At 41.4% G+C, this 23,999-nt stretch overlaps 2 protein-coding genes and 1 pseudogene across 2 annotated transcripts in view; all 3 read left to right on the forward strand.

Moving 5' to 3' along the window:
* The window catches only part of Kiaa1217 (KIAA1217 ortholog), an 815,686-nt gene that overhangs the window by 43,689 nt on the left and 747,998 nt on the right, over positions 1–23,999 (forward strand). The window lies entirely within an intron of this gene.
* Positions 1–23,999, forward strand: part of LOC101604473 (ubiquitin-fold modifier 1-like) — a 200,193-nt gene that overhangs the window by 43,689 nt on the left and 132,505 nt on the right. The gene's annotated exons all lie outside the window — the stretch shown is intronic.
* LOC101600938 lies at positions 14,239–15,587 on the forward strand (annotated as a pseudogene).

A 23,999-nucleotide genomic window follows, 5' to 3' on the forward strand; every position in this document is an offset into this window, starting at 1 on the left:
TTCCAGGTCAGCCTGGAACAGAGTGAGACCCTACTTTGAAAAACCAAAACTAAATCAAAACAGAACATTGGGCATCATTAATCTTCCCTTATATCTTTAAGTCTTAGAAGGAAGATGGCTAGGAAGCAGTAAGATCTTTTCTTTTAAAGCATTGTTTTACTTTCGTTTTTCAGACAGAAGGAATTCATATACAGATGCCTGATTATTTCAGAACCAACTATTGTGCAATCACATGTGCTGGGCACTGTTTGGGACAGTGGAGATGTGACAGTGCACAAAATGGACAAAAACATCTCTACTATCATGCAGGTTCTAGTCCATTGGGAGGACATAGGTAATAAATATATATAAATAAGTAAAACATTGGGGCACCAGATGAAGTTATGTATTTAAGAGAAACTCAAGTGGGAAAAGTAAAAAGTGGTGTGTGTGTGTGTGTGTGTGTGTGTGTGTGTGTGTACATGTATGATACTTTTAAAACTAAGAAGGAGAAGTTATGTCAAGAAGAGTTTCCCCAGAGAAACTGCAAGTCCAAAAGCCTTTGGTGGGAGCATGTACGAGGCATAAGGATGGCTTGAGCTGAATGAGCAAGGAGCTGAGGAGTAGAAGGTTAGGTCAGTCTGGCACCAGGGATAAGGACCAACAGGGTTTCCTGGCTTTGGTTTTCTCTGCATGTGATTAAGATGCTATGGAGGCATTTTGAGCAGAGGGAGATACTATTTTACCTTTGTTTCTTCAGGCTCTTCTGGATGCTGGGTTAAGATCTGGCTTGTCTGTAAAGATCAGAACAATGGTGGGGAGATAGTCAGGAGGCTGTGACAAGGACCCACATGAAGGGTACTGGTGACGTGGGCTGAGAGGTAGCAGCAAAGTGCCAAGGGATCAGCTAGAGTTGATAAATGTAGGAACAGAGATAACATGATTGGCCAGAGTGTTAATGCCAGGTAAGTCAAAGAATTGGGGACGAGTTCAAGGCTCTTTACCTGAGAACTAAAATGGAGTTGTCACTCGTGCTGGGTAGATTTTCTCTGGAGAAGCTGAGGGCTCTATTCTATGCACCTCAGACTAGAGACTCCTCTTGATCACTAAGAGGAGCTGACAGTAAACAAGTAGATCCAGCACTTGGGAGGTCAGCTGGAGCAATGATTTGAGTGACACAGAGGATAAATGGTTGTCAAACATGATTCTAGATGACACTTAGGGAGTTAATTCACTTCTGAGTGTGCCTTGATCTTCCTTGTCTGGAGATGTGCCATGAGGTTGTCCTCTCTTGTGTGAGGATATGTGTTGGATGTTTTGTTTTGTGAACGTAGAATGCTCATCTAGGGCTGAGATGAAAGAGACACAGTATAGGTTGGTGACCCTCATGGTATCACCATTGCCCTTCCAGATCTAGAGACTATATGCAGCTGATATGAGAAGTCTCTTATTTTGTGCTTGGGATAAAGGAGACATCCATGTACTTCCCACACCTTCTTTCCATATGGCTGCCTGAGCATTGGTCTAGCATTATGCAAAGGCAAAATCTAAGTCAGCTGAATCCTTCCTGTGACTAACGCATGGCTGCTGGGAGAAGGAAGTCTTTTTCTTTAATTGGCAGCAGTCACTCCATTGCCACACAAGAAAGTATACTGCAGCAAGAGATCATCAGCTTTCATAAAGAGGAAGAGTAAAGTGGAGAGAGAGCATGGCTGAAAGACTGTGGATCCAGCCACCCCTGCATGCCTGAAGTCACTGACTCTCTCCTCCGTCCTTGGTGTGCATTCTCCCCCCCTCCTTCCATTCCTCTCTCCACTCTCCACTTAACCTTTCTGGAATTGGTTTTCTGTTTAAGTTGAAATGGTTCTGACTTCATGCCTCTTCAGTTCTTCAGGCTTAGGCATGGGAAACTTACAAGCACTTCATTGTACCAAGAAAGTACATTTAGACACTTACTTTCTACATTTACTCACCTTTAGCACGCCAGGCATGGCATCAATAAGTAGTTTTTGGTGGTTCTATGCAAGTACATGAGCTCTCCATGCAGAGCCACCCATAGGGGATGAGCTACCAACCAAGACAGTGGTAAGTGATGGCTCAGAGTCCTTTCTTTCCTTTCCTTAAATTTAGGGTAGAAGACAAATAACATGTTAATACGTAGGAATGTTTATTTACTGTTGGTCCCAATGTAAATTAGTCTAACACTATGGAAATCAGCTTAATCACAAAACACAATAGAACTATCTTATGATCTAGTTGTACCACTTCTGGATATATACTCAAGAGAATCAAAATTTTACTGTAGAGATACCTGTGCATCCATGTATGTTGCTGTGTTATTCACTACAGCCAAGTGATGGAATCAGCATAGGTACCTATCAATGGATGAGTGGATAAAAAATGTGGTATATACACAATATGGATTTTTTTCATCCATAATGAAGAATGAAACTATGTCATTATAGAAAAATGGATGGACCTGGATATAACCATGTCAATGATACGAACTAGTTTAACACAAAAAATATATATATGGCTCATTTTTTCTCACTGTAGAATCTGAGGAGATGACATGAAAAGCAAAGTTGGATTATGAGAGATGGAAGGAAGACATAGAGAGGAAGACAAGAATGAGCAATACAGGAGTTAAATATGATCAAAGTACAGTGCTGTGTGTAATGTGATATAGCTAAACCATTTAGTTTGCACAATGAATGTACACTTATAAAAATCTGATGAAAGACATAAATATATTGCTTAAGTATTAAAGTGGAATAGCAAATGGGGAATGTCAGGAAAGAGCAGAACTCTATTATAAATAGGACCAGTCACTCAAGTATTTCAAATGACATAAGATAACTCCACAATGCATGACCCATTTACATCAACAAGGAGGGGCCATTGGGAGGGGGTAGGTCATGGATGAGCCTAAACAATGGTACCAAACTGCCTGTATTTGCTGAAAAGAAAACTAATAAATTTTTTAAAAAGAACAAAGTGACCCCATGAGACACACATGGTGTAGGTCTACAAAGAAGTTGAGGAAGAGGACAGTGAGAAGTGGAGACTTGGAAAGGAGGTTGAGGCTTGTTGTAACTGCAAGCAGGCTGATAATGAGGGGCGTGGGTGGTGCTGGGAAGTGCAGTAGTCAGCGTTACACAAGGAATAGGTCCTTGTCAGCCTTCAGGTATCATGGTGATGATTTTGAAAGTTCCTGTGAATGTAATCAACAGGCTGTATATGATTTGAGGCAGGGAAATGATGTGATTTGATTTATTTCTTCTTTGATTTTTGAGACAAGGTCTTTCTTTATACCCCAGGTTGGGCCAGCACTCATAGTAGGATAGCCTTTAACTCATGACAGTCTGCCTCCATCAGCCCCCTTAGTGATGAGATTATAGGTTTGAGCCTCAATGCCTGTCTCACTAACCATTCTGTGAAGAACTGACTGTGGGGTCAGGGAGATTTTTAGTGGGGGTGGTAGATTGTGGTGGTGCTGCTTTAGAGTGTCGTGGCAACAACAGGTAGTGAAATGAACATCAGGTAGCTGGAGATGAAGCTGAAGGAACCTGCTGATGGTGTTGCTGTGAAGTCTGAGTACATGTCAGAAGTCAAGGGTTTCAGGGAGTGTTCACCAGTGTAATGTCATTGTACCATGTACTGATTCAGAAAAATATGAGAAAGAGATTTGGGAAAGAACATAAAAGAGTTCTATGTGAGAACCATCGTGCTTGTATACCCTTATGCACATGAGAGGAGGTGCCTGCTGTGTGGATTCATCTGGAGATCAGAGGACTTGCCAGGGCTTAGGGAACACGTGAGGATGATATGAACATGTATCTAGATGGCTTAAAGCCACAGACCGGGTGAGAGAGTAGAGAGCATCTGGGACCCATTGGAAACCCTGGGGACCATATTATGTGGTCTCTGGGTTCTAGAGAAGAGCTCATTCTTGGTCTTGTCCCTCTGGTATAGCATCCAGTAAATGTGAGCAGAATGTGCAAGCCCTGGTCCATTCCTGCCTCAGCAGCAGTGTTAGAAGTGATGGATTGCCTTGCCTCTCATAAAATCAAAACGTGGCAGTACTGATACTGTGGGTGGGAGCTGTGGGGATCAAAGTACAGATTGTTGGGAGTTTCCATAAGATCATTTTGGCATCTCCTTCATGGTGTGGTTGACTGTCATCTGCGCAGGAAACCTGAACATTGAGCCAAGCACAAGATGGACACTACCTCCTGATGAGACCCAGGTGGCAGGTAAACTTTGAGAAAACAATGTTTGTGATGGCTCTTACCACAGTCGGGTGAGTGATCCTGCCCTAAATCTATTTCTACGATTAGGTCAGTTTTCTTATTTCTTTTGCAAATCACCACTAAGCTGAGCATGTGCTGTGATGTAATCAACGAGAGGAAGGAAAAGTTTTCTGGCATTTATGTGGACTTGACACAGATGAGTTCTGGAACTCTCTTGCAAGGGGGGATATTTCATTAATGCATTCTATTGAGGTTTGTTGATATTACTCAGTTCCATTGGAGATGAAGGGATAAAGAAGAGAGAAATGAAGGTCATTACAATGCAAATGATTGTGATAATGATACTCACACCCTGCTATGTTGAAGGACACGGTCAGCAGTCATCTCACTGACCCTGGACAATAGTGTCTATGTTTGGAATTATATGTGACATTTTAGGATTATCTCCCTGAGCTATCCATGACTCGGAACCTTTTTTTTTTTTTTTTTTTTTTACAAATTGTACTTACAAATCCCAGTTCTGACAAACAAAATATAGCTAGGAAAGCTTCAATTAGGTGCTGGACAGATGGCTTAGTGGTTAAAGCACTTACTTGCAAAGCCTAACAACCTGAATTCAATTCCCCAGTACCCATGTAAAAGTCAGATGCACAAAGTGGCACATTTGTCTGGAATTCATTTGCAGTGGCTGGGGGCCCTGGACACCAATTCTGTCTGTCTCTCTCTCTCTCCCCTCTCTATCGCTCTGCTTGCAAATAAATAAATAAAAGTATTTTAATGAAATTTTTAAGAACTTGTACCTTATATTTGGGCAAGTTTCCAAAGGACAATATTCAAAGAGCTGATGTTTGACTATTTTGTTGGCTTGGCTTTTGTTCTTATACATTATTTTTATTTCTGAAGAAATAGTAATCTCTGGGAGAAATATAGTTAAGAGTAAGTTATAGTTTTTCTTGGAAACTGTCAGGGGAAAATCTTCTGGGAAGAAAAGTAGCATTTGAGAGAAGGCTGGATCATTTTCTGAGAGGAAAGTGGAAGCAAAGCATACTGTGCATATGGGAAGTGTGTGTGTGGGGGGGGGAAGCCAAGCCATGTGTAAGTGCCTGGTGTGTTTAGTTGGAGGCCAAGGCCAGCCGGAAGATGGAAGTCCTGGAATTCAGGGCTTTAAGGACAGGACGACCTTTGTGGCAGCTGTGGTTCCAGTTGGCAGGCAGGTGGACTACCAGGTGGCCTGCTGCTCTGGAGTAGGGCTAAGTGTCCTTTCCTCAGTGCCACTGTTGCTGCTGGCATTGGTGTGCTCCCACTGGAGATCCATACTGGAGTTGATCAAGTCTAGAAGTCAATAGTGATGAATGGTGTCTGAGGCCACCTGGACCAAGTGATTCCTTAGAAGGCATAATAGGACTGGAAGAGTTGAAGCAATACCAGTGAAAGCTACCACAGTGTTGGTGAGTGCCAACCTTGGGGAGTATAGGATGGTGGCCAAGATGAAAATAATTGTGGGTGACTCTTCTAGAGCTGGGTAACTTACCACTATTTAAATTTTTACTCCTGTATAAGGATTCTCCAAAGAAACAGAACCAATAGAGTATACACAAAAAGCAAGACATCTGGGCTGGAGAGATGGCTTAGTGATTAAGGTACTTTCCCATAAAGCCTAAATGACCTGAGTTTGATTCCTTAGTACCCTCATAAAGCCGGGTGCACAAAGTGGCTATTGCAACTGTAGTTCGTTTGCAGTGGCTGGAGGCTCTGGCATGCCCATTCTCTCTGTCTGTCCATCTTCTCTCCATCTATCTTTGCTTGTAAATAAATAAATAAAACTATTTTTAAAAGAAAGAAATTTATTTTTAAGGAACTGGATAACACACAGAGAACCTTGAAAATTCAAAAATCTACATGGAGGATCACTCTGCTGGTGCAAAAGGAAGAGCTGATGTGATAGTTTAAGTCAAGGGCCAGCTGTTCCCCATCACAATTCCTGCTAATGAGAAGCCAGGCTTTGGTCTACTAAAGGCTACAACTGATTGATTAAGGCTCTCTTGCATTATGGAAAGTTGCCTGCCCTATTCAGTGTTACTAATTTGAATGTTACAACACCTTCAGAGAAACTTCCAGAATAATATCTGATCACAAATATCTGTGCATTAGCAACTACTTAAAGACAAAAGAAGGGGAAGCACTGGGCATTTTTATTATTTTTCTATGTTTCTCCATTGTCTTCTACTACTTGGTACGTAGTAGTGCTTAAGAAACACTATATAAATGAAAGGGTAGGAATAAAGATGCCACTTCAAACATTTTGATATGTAGAACCTGGCACTCTCTGTATTTCTATCCTGAAAGGAATGCTGGTGCTAACACAATATGCTCACATCAACTAGTGAGCATGTCTAGTTTAAGTCCCTGTATCAACTCAGGCATAAATTAAACATCTTCAGGAATTGGTCATAACTCTTTCTTATTGCTGATTACCAAGCAGTCAATGGCAAACAACTTCAATGTATGGTGGTTCTCTGTGTCTTGTTGAGAAGTTCCAACCCTTGTGAGAATTACTAATGAACAGGCTGAGGAATTTCAGCTGCTTTGCTGCATGTACATTTATGGCACTTTCAAAGAGAAAGAGAGATGATATATTTTCCTTACCAGGAAAGCTTGTGGAGGCAATGCATAACTGTAATTGCCCCACAGATAATTTGTTGTCTTGGAAAATAAGACTAACAAGTATGGAAGCAGTCACAGACCCCAGAGTAAAATAGTGATTAATCATGGCTTCATGACGGGCTGGCTAACTGCAGGGAGATGGACTAGTGAGAGGAAGTCCATCAGGCCATGGGAGCACAGGCACAGGGTGATAAGTAGGAGCATCTCCTCAGATTGTGTCTGCAGAGGGCAGAGAGAACTAACCCATACTTTTCTTTCTGCTGTGGGCCAGACTTCCCAGTTTCCAAACATGACCCTCAGCTCCTGCTCATGTAAGGACTATGCTGAACGCTGTTTACCACCTTCCCTGTCTTTCATTAATTTGCATTCCAAGTGGAATCTGGGGCAGATTTTTGTGCAGGCCTCTTCTGCCTGATGTGGCCACAACATTTGCTCAAGCTAGAATTGACCGAGACCTTACATGAGGAACTGGAGAGCCAGGATAGGTGGCTATTGGGAATCCTGTGCTTACGGCTGCCATAGGGCAGTAGCCATGGAGATGGCAATAGAAGAATCAAGTGGAGTGGCACCTGCCCCGGCTCCTGCGGCATTGCAGCCAAGGAAGGTGAAAAGCTCCAGGAAGCGAAGAAGTCTGGAAAGTGTGCAGAAAGATTCAAAACCACCAGGATGGAACTTGAGATCACACAGGGCCCTGAAGACCATCCTGATTCCATGAAATACCACATCTGAAAAAGAAAAAAACCTTTCAAGTATGTATTGTTCTCATAATCTAGGAGTATAATTTGATCAGAAGATTTTGTGAGGAAAAAAAAAGCCAGAATCTTGGAGAGGAAAGTAGCTAGAAACAAGACTACAGAAGAGAGGACAGAGGAGTACAAGCTGACTGATGGCAATGATGCTGGAGGAACTATCAGTGATATTTTTCTATAATTTGGATGAAGATCATGGGAATTTCTTACTTTCTGGTCTGATGCAAAGCAACTGTGTGCCTCTCAGAGGACTTCAGACAAAGTATAAGGACAGTGATCCTTATCATCTATTCAATTAATATGTAGCAGCTCTGAATATCCAGGCCATGGTAGGTGGGAAAGTTAAAGGAATGTATTTCTTATTAGAGAACTGACAATAGCTCCCAGAGGAATATTCACACATAGTGGTGGTAATGATGAAAACGCATATTCAAGAGTTAGCTAGGCAAGGAGAACAGGAAGTCTCAGGTAGATTTCTGTGCAAGCCTCATCTACAAGTGAGGTTCTTTATGAAGGGCGTATCTTCTCCTTCAGCACCCAGAGCCGTTTCTCCACAAAGCATGTGCTCAGTCCTTCCTCATCCTCACGTTGTCCGGCACTCACATTCTCTGGGGCAGGATCTAACTAGCAACAGGACCTAAGCCTTGTGGTGCTAGAGATGGAAGCCAAGGCCTTTCACATGCCAGCTGGGTGCTCGTCCACTGAGCTACATTCCCAGGCCTTTAGGCTGGATTTGCAATGAGAGCCACCATCTTCAGGAATAACTGGAATGTTGGTTGTATACTGAGATTCCCTGGGAAAGCCAAATTGATCATGACCTGAAGAGGTAGGATGACTTCTACCAGGAAGTGCAGGGTCAGTTAGCCAGTTTCTATAGGCTGCCTGCCCCTGCTAGTTGCTTTTCAATATGAAAACCCTTCCAAGGTGAGCAGCTCTTTTCTGTAGTCCAACATGCTCTGTACTTCTTTCCCCTTGATTCAACCCCCTCTGCCCTTTCTCCAAGACCTGTTGGTGTCCTGGTTTTTACTGAACTCCAGACCCTTCCTTTGCCATCCAGTTCTGAAGAATCTGTTTATACTTGATGCTTAGCTGACGCCTCCATTCCTCAAAAATTTTCACATTCCTAGTGAGAACCACATGTGAGTATTTACCAAGAATCTTTATAGGAGCTATTTAAGAAACAGTTCTGCATACATGCATGATTTACTGATTTCCCTACCATCTGTGATCTGGATTAGAGTTGGGGTTGGCCTCCTTGGTCCCCCTGTGCACTTTGCAGAGAATGTTCATTCTTCTTCCCCTTTCTAATGCCCCAAAACATGTGCTTTCTGATAAGACCTACCTCTCCAGCACTGTCAGCAACTGTCAGCCCACCTGCAGCTGATCAAGGCTCTGATCTCTGTCTACTACAACTTATGAGTAACTTCAGTACCCAGAAAGGTGAACTAATCATCATTTGTGGTCTTTAGACCTCCTCCTCCCTTGAAGTAAATCCTATTCTCACATCTCTTCAGCCGTCCTCTTTCAGAGTAGAGCTTGTCATGTTTCTGTTTGCATTCGGGTGCCTTTCCGGGACTGTAGAGTTAGCGTTCACAAAACTCTCCTTTACTCCACTGTCCGTAGGTACCTATCTCCTAGCTGTATCCTAATCCAATACAGTAGAGTGTTGGTAGTACCAAAGCACCCAATTTAACTTCTCTTTCTTTGTAAAATTCCTTTGCTGTATTCTTTAAAAATATATATTGATTTATTTATTTGCAAACAGGTGAAAAGAGGGAGAGGGAGGAGGGAGAGAAGAGGAAGGAATGAGAGAAAGAAGGAATGGGTGTGCCAATGCCTGTTGCCACTGCAAATGAACTCTAGATGCATATATACTATTTGGGGCATCTGGCTTTACATGGGTGTGGGGGAATCAAACCCAGGCTGTTGGCTTTGAAGTCAAGTGTTTTTAACTGTTGAGTCATCTCTCCAGCTGCCTCCCCCCATTTGTGTTTTTTTAAATTTCTTTATTTATTTGAGAGAGTGGGAAAGAGGCAGATAGATAGGGAGAGAATGGGCACACCAGGGCTTTCAGCCATTGCAAATGAACACATGCATACACCACCTTGTACATCTGGATTAGGTGGGTCCTAGGGACTTGAACCTGAACCTAGATCCTTTGGCTTTGCAGGCAGTCATCTTAACCATTAAGCCACCACTCCAGTCCTCCTTTGTGTTTTTATCCCAGAGCTCAGTGGACAACCTGGCAGCATTGGCCAGGCTTGACCACTGTCGCCTTCTAGGACTAAGAGTCTTTCTTCACACTTAGTCTGTTGGTTTCCCATCTCCTCTCATTCTCCTCTCCTTGTTCTCCTCCACTTCTGCCCATGTCTAAACTGCTCAGGTTCCTCAACATTGAGCCTTTTTTTTTTTTTTTTTTTTTTTTTTTTGTCTCTGGTGGCTTGATTAATCACTTGCAGAGAGATGTCATTCATGTTCAGAGTCACTTCAGTGGCGTTTATAAGCCTAGACAGATCTGCTGTGTGCTGATCTCCCCAGGGAGTCACCTTGATTTCACATTCATCCCTGAACACACCACTTCCTAATCATTTCCCTAACATCATCCTTTAAATTTTTTTTTCTTTTGAAATCTTATCTGTCTTGCTTCTGTTTCTTCCTCTCCAGTTCCGTATCCACAGCTGCCTTCTGGCCACCCTTTATTGCCCTTGTAAACTGCTTCCCAGATTTCTAACAGTCCAATTTAATATCCAACTTGTCATTTTTATAAAATAGAAGTCTCATGGCAGTCTTTTGCTTCAAACCCTTCTTTTTCTCTGCACTATGTTAATAAAAATCTAAACACGTTAGCATGGAAAATAGAACTCTTCAAAATATATCACAACCTCACCTCCTCTGCTTCAAATCTCAGTACTTTTCTCTCTAGCCCATTCTGACATACAGGCTGTATCTGACTCAAAATATACTTGACAAAGTAGAGAATTGCTAGTAAGATATTGACTGAGAGGCGGCAATGGGCCAACGTGAGCATTAGTATAGGGGTGTTCCCTTAGCAGCATCTTGGTAAATTGGTTCTGCTTTATGTTCTCACTGATGGGCTCAAGTACTTTCTTGCTTGGAGACACACACAGTGTAAGGTTCATCAGCAGGCACACCTCGTCCTTGCCCCTCAGATTTTGCTGCCCATGAATTCTTCTCCACAATGCTGAACATGCTGTCTGCTGCAACAAAATACATGAATGGGGTGGGAGGTTACATCACTCACACAAGTTATAATTGAAATCAGAGTAGATTATATGAGCTAAAGCATTTAGAAATGTCTGCTGAAGATATATTGTCCTCCAACTTTTCACTTCCCCACACATGAGTCCTGAGATCCATATAGCAGCTCAAATGTCTTTTGTCTAGTGGGGGATGCCGTCTTGAAGTCACTTAATTTGCATTTGGTATGAAAAAGACCTGAATTTCACTCTACTTTTCTATGAGTGGTGAAGTTAATTTGTAATTGTGGAACATGGTCTTGAAGTCAAAATAATTTCTTTAAGCTTTTAGCATATCTGTTTGCAGAAAACCGTGAAGAAATAAATTTATCCTCCTGGCTTCTATTCTATGACTATATTTTGAGACATCTCCAGGGGCTTCTTGTCAGATAATCTGCCTTAAAGATATATGTGACTAATTATGAGCAATGTTACCTAGAAGAGACACTGTTCAGGTTTAAGTTTTGAAAATGTTGAGATGAAGGAATATCAGCAGACATCTTTTATCACCTATTGGTTTAAAGTAACTTTTCTTGAAAATTATTCTTAGAGAAAAAATGTGTATGGTGTTTCTTTATTTGTTTTATTTTTATTTATTTGTTAGAGAAAGAGTGAGTGGAGGATGGACATTCCAGGGCCCCTAGCCACCACAAAAGAACTCCAGACACATGTGCCATCTTGTGCATCTGGCTTACATGAGACCTGGAATATCAAAGCTGGGTCCTTAGGTTTCACAGACAAGTGCCACAACTGCTAAGCCATCTCTCCAGACCCATTTTTGTTTTGAATGTGAATTCTGTTCTCATCTCCAGAGCCACCTGCACTGAAGTTAGAATGAGACAGGGACAGTGTAGGGATATTTGTGAGCTCTTGCTGGAGCCAACTGGGTGCCAGTCACTATACTGGTTCAATTGACCAGTGGTGCATGTCAAGTCTGAATGAGTTTTTGTAAAGAAACATTGAATTTCACTGTGAACACTTCATCAATTCCTGGGATACAAGAATGTTATTAATTAGTAAGTTTCATGTATTATGTTATATGGGAGGGGTGATTTACTGAATTGAAATAACTGTTTTCTTTGTCTCCCTTTAGTTTGTTTCTTAAGACCCTCACATTTTATTTACACTTGAGATATGATTCTTGGGCAACTTTTTAAGGGTAGAAGCCATTGAATGGCTTACTTGTTAATTCCCATGGTAGGCTGATTTTATCTTTTCAAATTATATTGAAAAAATGTTAATTGGATGCTAAAGAATTGTTCTCAAATATTGACTGTTTTTAAAACCTTGACGTAGGCACCAATTAAGACAATTACTTCTAACATTCTCTTTATCATTATTAAGTAATAATAAAAAAGCATGTTATAGTTATCTGATATCTTGCAGTATTGGTCCTCCCAACTTCCCTTAAAAAATGTATCTGAGTGTTTACTTTGAAAAACTATGTTATTTTTCTCTTGTATCAAAAACGTCAGCCATGACATGTTACTAATGAAGAAAAACTTAAAGGAGCAATATTTCCATTAACTTGTAGCATGATGTTTCATTCTGTATATTTAGTTTATTAGCTTTTTAGAAAGAATTTTATCCAAAGCCCAGTTAAATAGATACTGACCAGGTTTGTCCTATGGGCCAGCATTGGGTTGAACTACATTTATTACATGGCTTACAGCATTTAAGTCCTGCAAAAGAACAGTGAAAAATTATTCCTGTTTTGTTTAGAAAGCCCCTGGGGCACAAAGAAGCTAAGATCCAACCTCAAGTTCACAGAAATAGTAACTGGTAGACTTTGGTTTGCAGATCTTTGTGGTAAGTGACAGGTGCTGTGCATGTTGGAAGCTATCAGAGTATTGTCAGAATAGCTATAATTATTTTTTAAATAGCAGAATAGTATTCTGTTCACAGTGTCAATGTTATTTCACATAGGAGACACCAGAGTCAACTAAAGATGAAAAAGCTACCTTCCACTTTGCAGTTGTTAGTTTTTTGCCACGGGGACAAATATTGGACAGAACCAACTTATTGGACGAGAGGTTGATCTTGGCTCATGGCTTCAGAGAGCTCAGCCCATTGTGGCTTGGCTCCTTGCACCTGAGCTTGTAATTAAGGACAGATGTTCACATAAGAGTCAACAAAGGAGAAAAAAAAAACCAGAATGCTGATGCATGCCTGTCTTTCTCCCTGTCATGGCCCCCAGCCCATGGGATGGTGCCACCCATATCCAGGGCACATCTTCTCTCTAGTCATTCTTATCACAGACACACCACCCTTGAGTGTGCCTAGGTCAGTTAGGTGACTCAAAGTCCCATCAGATGGACATCAGATATGTTTGCCAGGCTCTCTGGCCTGCAAGCTTTCAGGAGGTTGTCCTGTTCCTACTTTCCACAGTTTCCCCTTTCATCTCACTGTAGGAATGCCGGGCTTACAAACACCTTTATTATTTTTTTTTTCAAGCACTTACTTTTAAACATGGGTTCTGGAGACCAGGACTCAGGTAGTAACATTTATCAGACAAGTGTTTTGTCCACTGAGCCATCTCTCCAGTTTTCCTGCACATTCTTTTATTTTATTGTTTATTTTTATTTCTTTATTTGAGAGCAACAGGCAGTGAGAAAGAGGCGGGGGGGGGGGGGTGCGGAGAATGGGCGTGCCAGGGCCTCCAGCCACTGCAACCAAACTCCAGACATGAGCGTCCCCTTGTGCATCTGGCTAACGTGGGTTCTGGGGAAGTGAGCCTTGTACTAGGGTCCTTAGGCTTCCCAGGCAAGCGATTAACTGCTAAGCCATCTCTCCAGCCCTCCCTGCACATTCTTTTTTTAAAAAAAATTATTTATTTATTTATTTATTTGAGAGCGACAGACACAGAGAGAAAGACAGATAGAGGGAGAGAGAGGGAATGGGCGTGCCAGAGCTTCCAGCCTCTGCAAATGAACTCCAGACGCGTGTGCCCCTTGTGCATCTGGCTAACATGGGACCTGGGGAACCGAGCCTTGAACCGAGGTCCTTAGGCTTCACAGGCAAGCATTTATCCTCTAAGCCATCTCTCCAGCCCCCCCCCCCCCGCACATTCTTAATGACTGGCTTTTCTGCACATCTTCCCTGCTGAGTAGTGATCTTGGATGGAGTGGCTGCCAGTGTGGCATCTTAGAATCTTCAGGGTTTAGTACAGCTTCCGGCCTTTAAGAGATTCTTAATAGAAGGGGAGGAGGGCCCTGGTGATGCTACTGCAGACTCCATTCATGATCATATGTTTCTTCACTCCACTGATGTTGAGGTCTTGCCTATCCCCCACTTGTTTGCATCCTCTAGATGGTTGTGTCCATTTAACACAAGAAAATGGAAACTGAACAGCCAGAAGAAACCTTCCCCAACACTGAAACCAATGGTGAATGTGGTAAGTACCCTGCAGAATGTATGGAAGAGTAATAAGCATTTAAAAGATCTAGAAACACCAACGAGATGAATTACATATTCTGCTTCAAAGCAAGAATGCTGGGGCACTGATTGGAAAAGGAGGCAAGAACATTAAAGCTCTTCATACAGACTACAGTGCCAGTGTTACAGTCCCAGACAGGAGTGGTCCTGGGCACATATTGAGCATCAGTGCTGATATTGAAAGAATTGGAGAAATTCTGAAGAAAATCATCCTTACCTTGGAAGAAGGCCTGCAGTTGCCATCACCCACTGCAACCAGCCAGTCCCACTCAACTCTGATGCTGTGGAATGCTTCCATTACCAGAATTTAAAAGGAAGTGACTTTGACTATGAGTTGAGACTGTTAATTCATCAAAGTCTGGCAGGAGGAATTATTGGAGTTAAAGGTGTACAAATCAAAGAATTTGGAGAGAACACTCGGACAGTAATCAAACTTTTCCAAGACTGCTGTCCTTATTCCACAGGCAGAGCTGTTTTTATTGGAGGAAAGCCAGCCAGGGTTGTGGAGTGCATAGAGATCATCCTTGATCTTATCTCTGAATCTCCCATCAAAGGTTGTGCACCACCTTATGATCCCAACTTTTATGAGGAAACCTATGATTATAGTGGTTTTACAATGATGTATGATGACACCATGGATATCCTGGGGGATTTCCCATACGGGGAAGAGGTGGTTTTGACAGACTGCCTCCTGGTTGGGGTGGGCGTCCCATGCCTCCTTCTAGAAGAGATTATGATGACATTAGCCTTCATTGAGGACTCCTCCTCCTCCTGGCCGGGGTGGCAGCAGAGCTCAGAATCTTCCTCTTGCAGCACCACCACCACCCAGAGGAGCAGATCTAATGGACTGTGACAGAGGAGGAAGACCTGGAGACCACTATGACAGCATGGCTGGTTTCAGTGCTGATGAAACTTGGGACTCTGCATAGATACATGGAGCTCATCAGAATGGCAGATGGCTTGTGAATTATAGGGCGGCTCAGGATATGATTATTCCTATGCAGGGGGACCTATTATTATTACACAAGTAACCATTCCCAGCGATTTAGCTGGATCTATTGCTGGCAAAGGTGTCCAGTATATTATGTAAATCCATCATGAGTCTGGAGCATCAATCAAAATTCATGAACCTTCAGAAGGATCCAACGATCCAATCATTACTGTCACAGGACCTGATACAGAATGCACAGTATTTGCTTGCAGAACAGTGGTGTGAAGCAGGATGCAAAACATTTTTTTTTATTGTATGAAACAGTATTCTGGAAAGTTATTCTAACACTATTGAGGAACTGAACTAGTCCTGCATCTTTTTTTTTTTTAATCTGATTCTGTTTAACAAGCCAACATTCCTCTGTTTTATAGGTGTTCTGCATTTGCTGTTCACCAGATATAATGTTTTACTTCCTTACAAACAGGGTTGTGGTGAGGGCATGCAAAAACTAACATTGAAATTTGAGACAGCAGCAGGGTGAGTGAATTTTATTTTTTGTTCATTGTTGGCTTTTTTTTTTTAAATTCCCCCTGCTTTGTGGTCACTGCAAGCATGGAGTGGGGGAACAGGGAGGAAAGTAATAGTCCACATGTCCCTGGCACTTGTTGAGAGCACTGTGCAGAACTTAATGCTCTTTTGTAAGAAATGTTTTATGATTTTTAAAATAAATTTGGTGAATTAAAAAAAAAGAGGTTCTTGGGCTGGAGAGATGGCTTAGCGGTTAAGCGCTTGCCTGTGAAGCCTAAGGACTCCGGTTCAAAGCTCAATTCCCCAGGACCCACGTTAACCAGATGCAAAAGTGGGTGCATGCATCTGGTGTTCATTTGCAGTGGCTGGAGGCCCTGGTGTGCCCATTCTCTCTCTCTTTCTCTCTGCCTCTTTTTCTCTCTGTCTTTCTCAAATGAATAAACAAAAATATTTTTAAAAAGAGGTTCTTAATGCTTGATCAAGAAATGAACATATCATGCAGCCTAGACAAAGCATGTGCTGCCGGCAGCCTCGTCGCTGAGGTGAGGAAGGAGAAGGGTCGCTCCCTGAAGCACATTATAGGAGGACTCTCACCACTGACTCCCTGTGTTGGAATTAAAGGCGCGCACCACCATGCCCGGATCAATATTTTGAGACTGGGCTTTTTTTTTTTTTTTTTTTTTTTACATATTATGATGAGCTTCAGTTCCATCCACTTTCTTTTTTTGTTTGTTTGTTTTGTTTTTTTGAGGTAGGGTCTTGCTATAGACCAGGCAGACCTGGAATTCACAATATAGTCTCAGGCTGGCCTCAAATTCATGGCGATCCTCCTATCTCTGACTGTCAAGTGCTGGGGTTAAAGGTGTTCACCACTATGCCCCGCTTCCATCCATTTTCTTGTTAACACTTTCATTTTTCTTTACAGCTGAATAAAATTCCATGTGTATATATGTACTACACCCAGTCTAATTCCATATCTTGGCTACTATGAATAGTGCAGAAATAAACACTTATCTATTGACAGAAGAAAAAAAGAGTTGCATGCTTCCAACACATAATGATAGCAAGTAAACATTCCATTCCAAAAAGAGGAATGGGGGCATTACATGGAAAGAAGGCTGGACTGAGACAAGATGGAAAACCAGCTAGGCAAGCATCAAATCCTGCAGCTCTCTGCCTGGCATCCTGGACTCACAGTGAAATGCCCTTGGCTCCACAAAGCCTGACAATCTCTGCCCTTTAAGTTGTTCAGCTGGCATTCTGCGCCATGGACAGAGCACCTCCAGGTCCTCCAATTCCCCAGCATGTCTCTTGCTCCAAAGCCAGCACCACCTGGATGACATTGCCAGCCTCCTTTGCCAGGTGGGGATGAAGCCTGACCTTGGACCATAGCTGCAGCAGCCCCTGTTGGCTGACACTGGAGAACAGAAAACTCCATTCTCATGTTCTCCCTTCGGGCCTTTTCCTTTCAGAAGAATCAGAACTCCTACTAGCTTGAAGCCATCAGTGGGTTGGGTTTATTCTGAGCCCATCTGTCAGCTCCTGCCATGCTCTTCCTGCCATGATGAAACTTCCCCTCAAAACGAAGCCCCAAATAAACCCTTTCCTTCCATAAGCTGCTTTTGTTTGAGCGTTTGTCCCAGTGATGAGAAAGTAACTGCTACAGAATATTTGTACTTAGAACAGTTGCTGTAATATACCTGACTTTGTGTTTTCTAGTCTTCTGGAACTGGTTTGTGGCAAGTGTATGGAAGAGTTTTGAACTTTGTTATAACCAGAGCTTTACAGGCCATGCGGAAAGAGTTTGAAAGACCAAAATGCAGACAAAAGTGTAGACTGGAGTCTTGGTTTATGAGGTTTCAGTGAGGAAAAAAAGTACTTTATTAGGAGCTGGGTTAGAGACAGTTTGTGTGATATTCTAGCAAAGAGGATGGTTGCATTATGCCTTTGTCCTTAGTACTTAAGGAGAGTTGAATTGAAAAAAATAATGGACTGGTCTACTTGGCAGAGGTAATATACATAGAGGAGAAGGATATAGAATGTATAAAGTTTGGTGCAGGAAGAAGTGCATGCCACTTTCAGGTCCCAGGCCCATAGACTGAAACTGCTTCAGCTGCAATTGTTAAATAACAACCATTAAGGATGAGCCAGTTGCTTTATCTTGGGATGATTGGAAAGAGGGCCCTAGAATAAACCTTGTATTCTAAAATGAAAGAGGATGACCTTCCTGACACTGTGTGTTCCACATAGGGAGTCTCTTCAGACTGGTTTTACTAGAACCCAGATCTTCACAGGAATCTCTCTAGCCCATGCCCCTTTCTGAAATACTAAGTGGGACAAAATGTTTGAAAGAAAAGATAAAGATCCATGCAGCTTTAGGGAAAATTATATAAATAAATACACCCTACTACAGACCTTTGCCATATATAGGGAATAAAGAGACCTGGCTTAATTCCAGTTCAGTCACCAAAAGGCCATGACAATTCTGCCCAAGTCTCTGTGATTATAAAATCCCCCAATAACACCAAAAATCTAACACTTCCAGATATTGCTGGTAAGGAGTACAGAATATGCAATGCTAGGCGACCATAGCTTATCTTTTTTCCTAGCGGCAAGAAGGACAAGAAAAATGCTTATAATTAAATAAAGAAACAAAAGCAAACAACAAATGAGAAAATAGAAGCAAAATATTATGCCTAGAAGGAGATTTAATAGGTTATTACAGAATAAATGGAAAAGCCAATAGTCAAAACAAGAACTCTGGCCATGCTGTGTGCCACTGGGAGTGTAATGAACTGATCTCGAGCTCAGAATTATAAGGAAGATTCCATCCCAGCAAGCCTCAAGCAACCATCTCTGCTTCTTGTCCATGGTTATGAAGCAGTCCATCATCACACTCGCGCTTCCTTATTACTTTATAATTATACACACACACATACACACACACACACACACACACACACACACACACGTATATGTATGTATATAATCTGTGTGATTCTGAGGCTTGTTTTACAGAATTATAGAAGGTTAAAAAGTGATATATGTTAATGTTTTAAATAATAATACTATGAAAACTGAAGGTGAGTTTGGTGCACAAACGTATAATATTCTTACTGTTTGTGAGACTGGAATCTGATTGGTATCTACTTGCAGTTTATCAGTATATAAGCTTTTGCATACTTTTCTAATTTTCATTTTGCTAAGTGATGTGGTTTGGATATGAAATGTTAACATCTTGGTCCCAATGCATCAAGTCCAGTGGTGAGATTTTTGGGGAAGTAATTGGCTCATGAAGCTCATAACTTCATTAAACATAATACCAGTGGATTCATGGCTTCACATTTTGATGGAATTATTAGCGGGTGATAGAAACTAAGAGGTAAGGCCTGGTTGGAGGAAGTAGGCAACTGGAAGCATTCACTTCCACAGTTTTCCTTGTTCCCATTCGTGCCCTGTTGCTCTGCCATGAGAACAGCTTTCCCCTGTCATGCTTTGTAACCTTGATAGCAACAAAGCCAGTCCATCGTGGACTAAAGCCTCTGAAATTGTAACCCGAAATGATTCTTTCTTTCCTCTTTTTAAGTTGCTTTCACAGGTATTTTGTTAGAGCAATAAATAGTGATTGACAATACAATACCCTTAACATATGGAGTTCAGTGTCTTTTGGTATATTCACATCATTCTACCATCACCATCCATCCACAGAGCTCACTTCATCTTGTAAAAGCAGACCTCTGAGCCCATCAGACAGTGGTAACTCCATATGCCCCATCCCAGCTCTAGGCAACCACTATTCTCCTTTGTGTGTCTGAGTTTTTGCCTGCTCTGAGTTCCTTGTGTGAATGGAATCATTTGTGCTCTGGTGACTGGCTTATTTCACTTAGCCTGTTATCTTCAAGGCCAATCTATATTGTAGCATATACCAGAAATTTTCTTCCTTTCCAAAGCTGATTATTATTCTGTGCCCTGGCCAGCAGGGAGTTGAACAAGGACTCGGGGGGAAGTTGACCTGAATGGGGGAAGGCAAACAGATACAAGAAGGAGACCAAGCTAGATATTTGTCAAGGTCTTGAAGTTTATTTTTACACATAGGTTTATATAGAGTTGTAGGGGGAAGGAGTCATAATCAGGCCAGAGATCACTGGCTAAATGCAATTTCTTTGTTTCTTCATCAATTACCGGCAGCACCAGGAGAGGCTATCACCCAGGTGTAACAGCTTCTTCATTTCTGGTAATAGATCATTAGATGAGGAGATAGAAACTTAACTTGCTATATGGCGGTTTCTGTCAATATGTTTCTGTTTTAATTATTGTGACTTATGATGCTGTGAGTGAACATGGGCATATAGATAGCTCCTTAGGATTTTATTCTTAATGTTTCTACATATATATGTATGTATGTATATATATATATATATATATATATATATATATATATATATATATATATATATATACACACACACACACACACACAGAAGAGGATTTCTGGATCACATCATTCTGTTGTTAATTTTCTGAGGAATCACCCTACTGTTTTTCTATAGTGCCTGCTACCTTTTACACTCTATAAACTCAGCACATGCCCGCTAGGTAGCTCAAGGGTCTGGAGTTTTTTTTCAGTGGCTGAGGTCCTAGCATGCTAATTCTCTCTCTGTATGTGTGTCTCTCTCTCTTAATCTCTCTAATTTTTTTAAAAGGATAATAGGGCTGGAGAGATATTTCAGCACTTAAGACACATGCCTGCAAAATCTAATGACCTGTTGGGTGTGATGGTGCATGCCTTTAATCCCAGCACTTGGGAAGCAGAGGTAGGATTTCCATGAGTTCAAGGCCACCCTGAGACAACATAGTTAATTCCAGGTCAGCCTGAACCAGATTGAGACCCTACCTCAAAAAAAAATCCAAAAAGCTAGTGACCTAAGTTTGATTCCCCTACACCCACATGAATCCAGATGCACAAAGGAGTTTGTTTGCAGAACGTAGCCCCTGCATGCCTATATGCCCATTTTTTCTCTCTCTTTCCCTTGCCCCCCTCTAACTCCTTGCAAATAAATGCCTAAGATATTTTTAAAGTATAATAGCAATTATTTTAATGAGTATGAGATGGTAACCCATTCTGGTTTTGATTTTTATTTTTCTAGTGATTGACAATGTAAGCATCTTTTCATCCTATTGGCTACTTACATATTTTGTGTATGGATGTGTGACACGCATGTCTATGGCTGTTCATATGTGTGTAAGCATGTGTGCGTATGTAGGCCAGAGGACAGTCTTGGGTATTGTTCTTCATGTGCACCATTCCTTTTTTTTTTTCTTTTTGGAGACAGGATCTCATTGGCCTGGAGCTCACCAATCAGGCAGAACTGCAATTGATATTTTGTGCTGACTTTGTATCTTGCTACTTTGTGGAATTTACGTGTTCGTTCTAATAGATTCAGGGTTTTCTATATATAAATGGCATTATCTTTGAGCAGAGATAATTTGGGGGATTTTTTGTTTCTAATTTTGAGGATTTTTATTATTTTGCTTGCTCTGTTGCTCTGGGTAGGATTTCCAGTACCACACTAACTAGCAATAGTGAAAGCAGGCTTCCTCATTTTAGAGGAAAAGCTTTCCCTCTTTCACCATTGCTTATGAGGTTCACTTTTTCTCATGTGTGGTATTTGTGATATTGTTTTGGTGAAGCATATTACTTCTTGATTTTGAAGGGTGAGAGTTGTTCTGGATACCTGATTGCAGTATAGTAAGGATATCTGGCAGTCCTTGCGGTCATTCACAGCTTTTATTTCTATTTTGGGGCAATCTGGCTTGACTTTGAACAAAGTACTTTGCTTCTGTACTTTCTAGTTCTCTGTGGCAATGCCTTCAGAAAGTGACATTTGGGCCATTTAATTTTATTTTCGGATGTTTATTGTTAGCACTAAGAGAAGTAACTGATATTTTGTGCTAATGAATCTTGTTAAAAGTGATAGCAGACTTCCATGTGCACACTGTCATAGTGTGAAGAGTGTACATCTTTCCCATGTTGCTTAGAAAAGTAAAAAAGTTATGTCCTTTGATTTGACACCATAGTCTCATTTAGTTTATTTTTTTATGTTTTATATTATATATCCTTAGAAGACCAGCCAGTTGTATTATTCTGAGACTTTCTTGTCTTTTAGATCTAGGGAAGTTCTAACACACTGTGTAGATACTCAGATTTCACTGGTTCTTAAAGGTTGGTAGGGAAATCAAATCCACAGGATGAGAAGCTAACAGTCTAATATATATGCATCTGCTGATGTAGTTTGGTTCTTTCTTCTTCTTCTCTTTTGGATTTTCAAGGTAGGGTCTCACTGTATCTCAGGCTGATCTAGAATTCAGTATGTACTCTCTAGGTGGCCTTGAACCCTCAGCGATCCTCCTACCTCTGCTTACCAGGTGCTGGGATTAAAGGCATATGGCACCACACCAGGCTTGTAGTTTATTTCTTGAATGTCCACAAAGGGCCTGTGTATTAAGTCTTGGTACACATGGTGGTTCCTGTGGGCCTGGTAGAAAGTACTTAGATTGCTGGGGAGGAGGTTCGCTTGCTGGGGATTACATGTCCCAGCATCTTCCCCTCTCTTTTTTCCCTTGGGTTCTGACATAAGTGGTCTTAATACACTACCCATTCCTGGCATGATACGTTTGCTGCCCTTGTTAAAGGCCCAGCAATGGAGCAAGCTGACCATGGACTGACTAAAACCTTCAAGATTGTGAATCAAACTCTTGCTAAGTTGACTAAATCAGGTGTCTCATTATAGTCACTGAAAGCTGATAAACATACTTACTTGTAACTCAGTCTAAACCTTGTGGGTCAAGAGACGTTTCATCTGGGTGCAGAGGACATTAGAACAGAAGTGCTGGCTGTGATGCTGCCACAGTGTATGTGTGAGGCAACGGAAGATGCCCCCTCTGCCTTCCTGCTGCTAGGATTAGGTTCATATCTGATGTTTCCATGCCTTCTCAATAGGGGGAAAGGTAACATTAATAAGGAGTTTGTGACACCTTAAGGTTACGTCACTGTAGCTGAGATGAAAGTCTCCAGGGATAAAGGAAACAGTAGGAGGATCTGGCATGAGCAATGGGCAGAATCTGAGTTACCTTAGTCGTAATAACACATCTATATTGGTGTCCAAAGTTTTAATAAACCTTTTGCCAGTGAAATGGAGAATAATCATAATAACAGGGGAAAACAGGTAGCAATATAAGGAATGGGAAAATGAGTTAAAAGGTTAATAATAGAAAAAATCTCTGCATAAACTTGGGTTGAAACAATTCACCACTTAATAAAAAGGAAAAACTTAGAGATTTTAACTTGCAAGGCTGATTTAGTTCCGAATTTAGTCTCTAAATCTTTGTTTGCTTACTTGCATGTTTGCTTTTGAGATATGGTCTTGCCCTAACCCAGGCTGACCTGGAATTCACTATGTACTCTCAAGGTGGCCTCAGACTCATAACAATCCTCCTACCTCTGCCTCCTAAGTGATGGGTTAAAGGTGTGCACCACCACGCATGGCTTACGCTATACTTTGTTGTGAATATATTGCAACATGTTGTCAGATATCATGAGCACCTAGCAAATTCTTTCCCTTGAGTCATTTCTTCTCTTCCCTTTGCTACTTCACAAGCATTGAGTTAAAAGCATCCATTTGCTGTACTACCAAATGTTTTCTGCTTTCAGATTTCCAGAAGTCTTCTGGGAGTACTCAGTAATATTTTCAAATTATCACAGTAAGGGAGAATTTAGAGGTGACTTACAACAGAGAATGGCTAGCAAGACCTGGGTGGGTAAAGTCCTACAATTAGCAATTATTTCATCATTCTTTTACTATAGGAGATTTAAGTTAGTTGACAGATGGAAATGCACGTGCTTTAAACAAAAGCTGATAGCAAGCTAAGCACATCCAGATTTTGTGTGTTTGTGTGGTGGGTATCACATCAAGGGATATTTATGGATCTAAATCAAGTGCTGTTTCATGTGCTATAGCTGTCGCTTGAAGTGGAGTGGAATAAATACAGCAAGTATTGATTTTTGTTTTTGTAATATTTTTTAAAAAAATAGGTTTCCTCCTTTTTGCAATTCTGAGGACAAAACCCAAGGCTTTGTGTGTACTTGGAAAATACATTACCACTGAGCTACAACTCCAGCCCAGAAGAATATCTTTTATTTATG

This window comes from Jaculus jaculus, chromosome 5 (assembly GCF_020740685.1).
Source record: "Jaculus jaculus isolate mJacJac1 chromosome 5, mJacJac1.mat.Y.cur, whole genome shotgun sequence".
NCBI classification, from domain to species: domain Eukaryota; kingdom Metazoa; phylum Chordata; class Mammalia; order Rodentia; family Dipodidae; genus Jaculus; species Jaculus jaculus.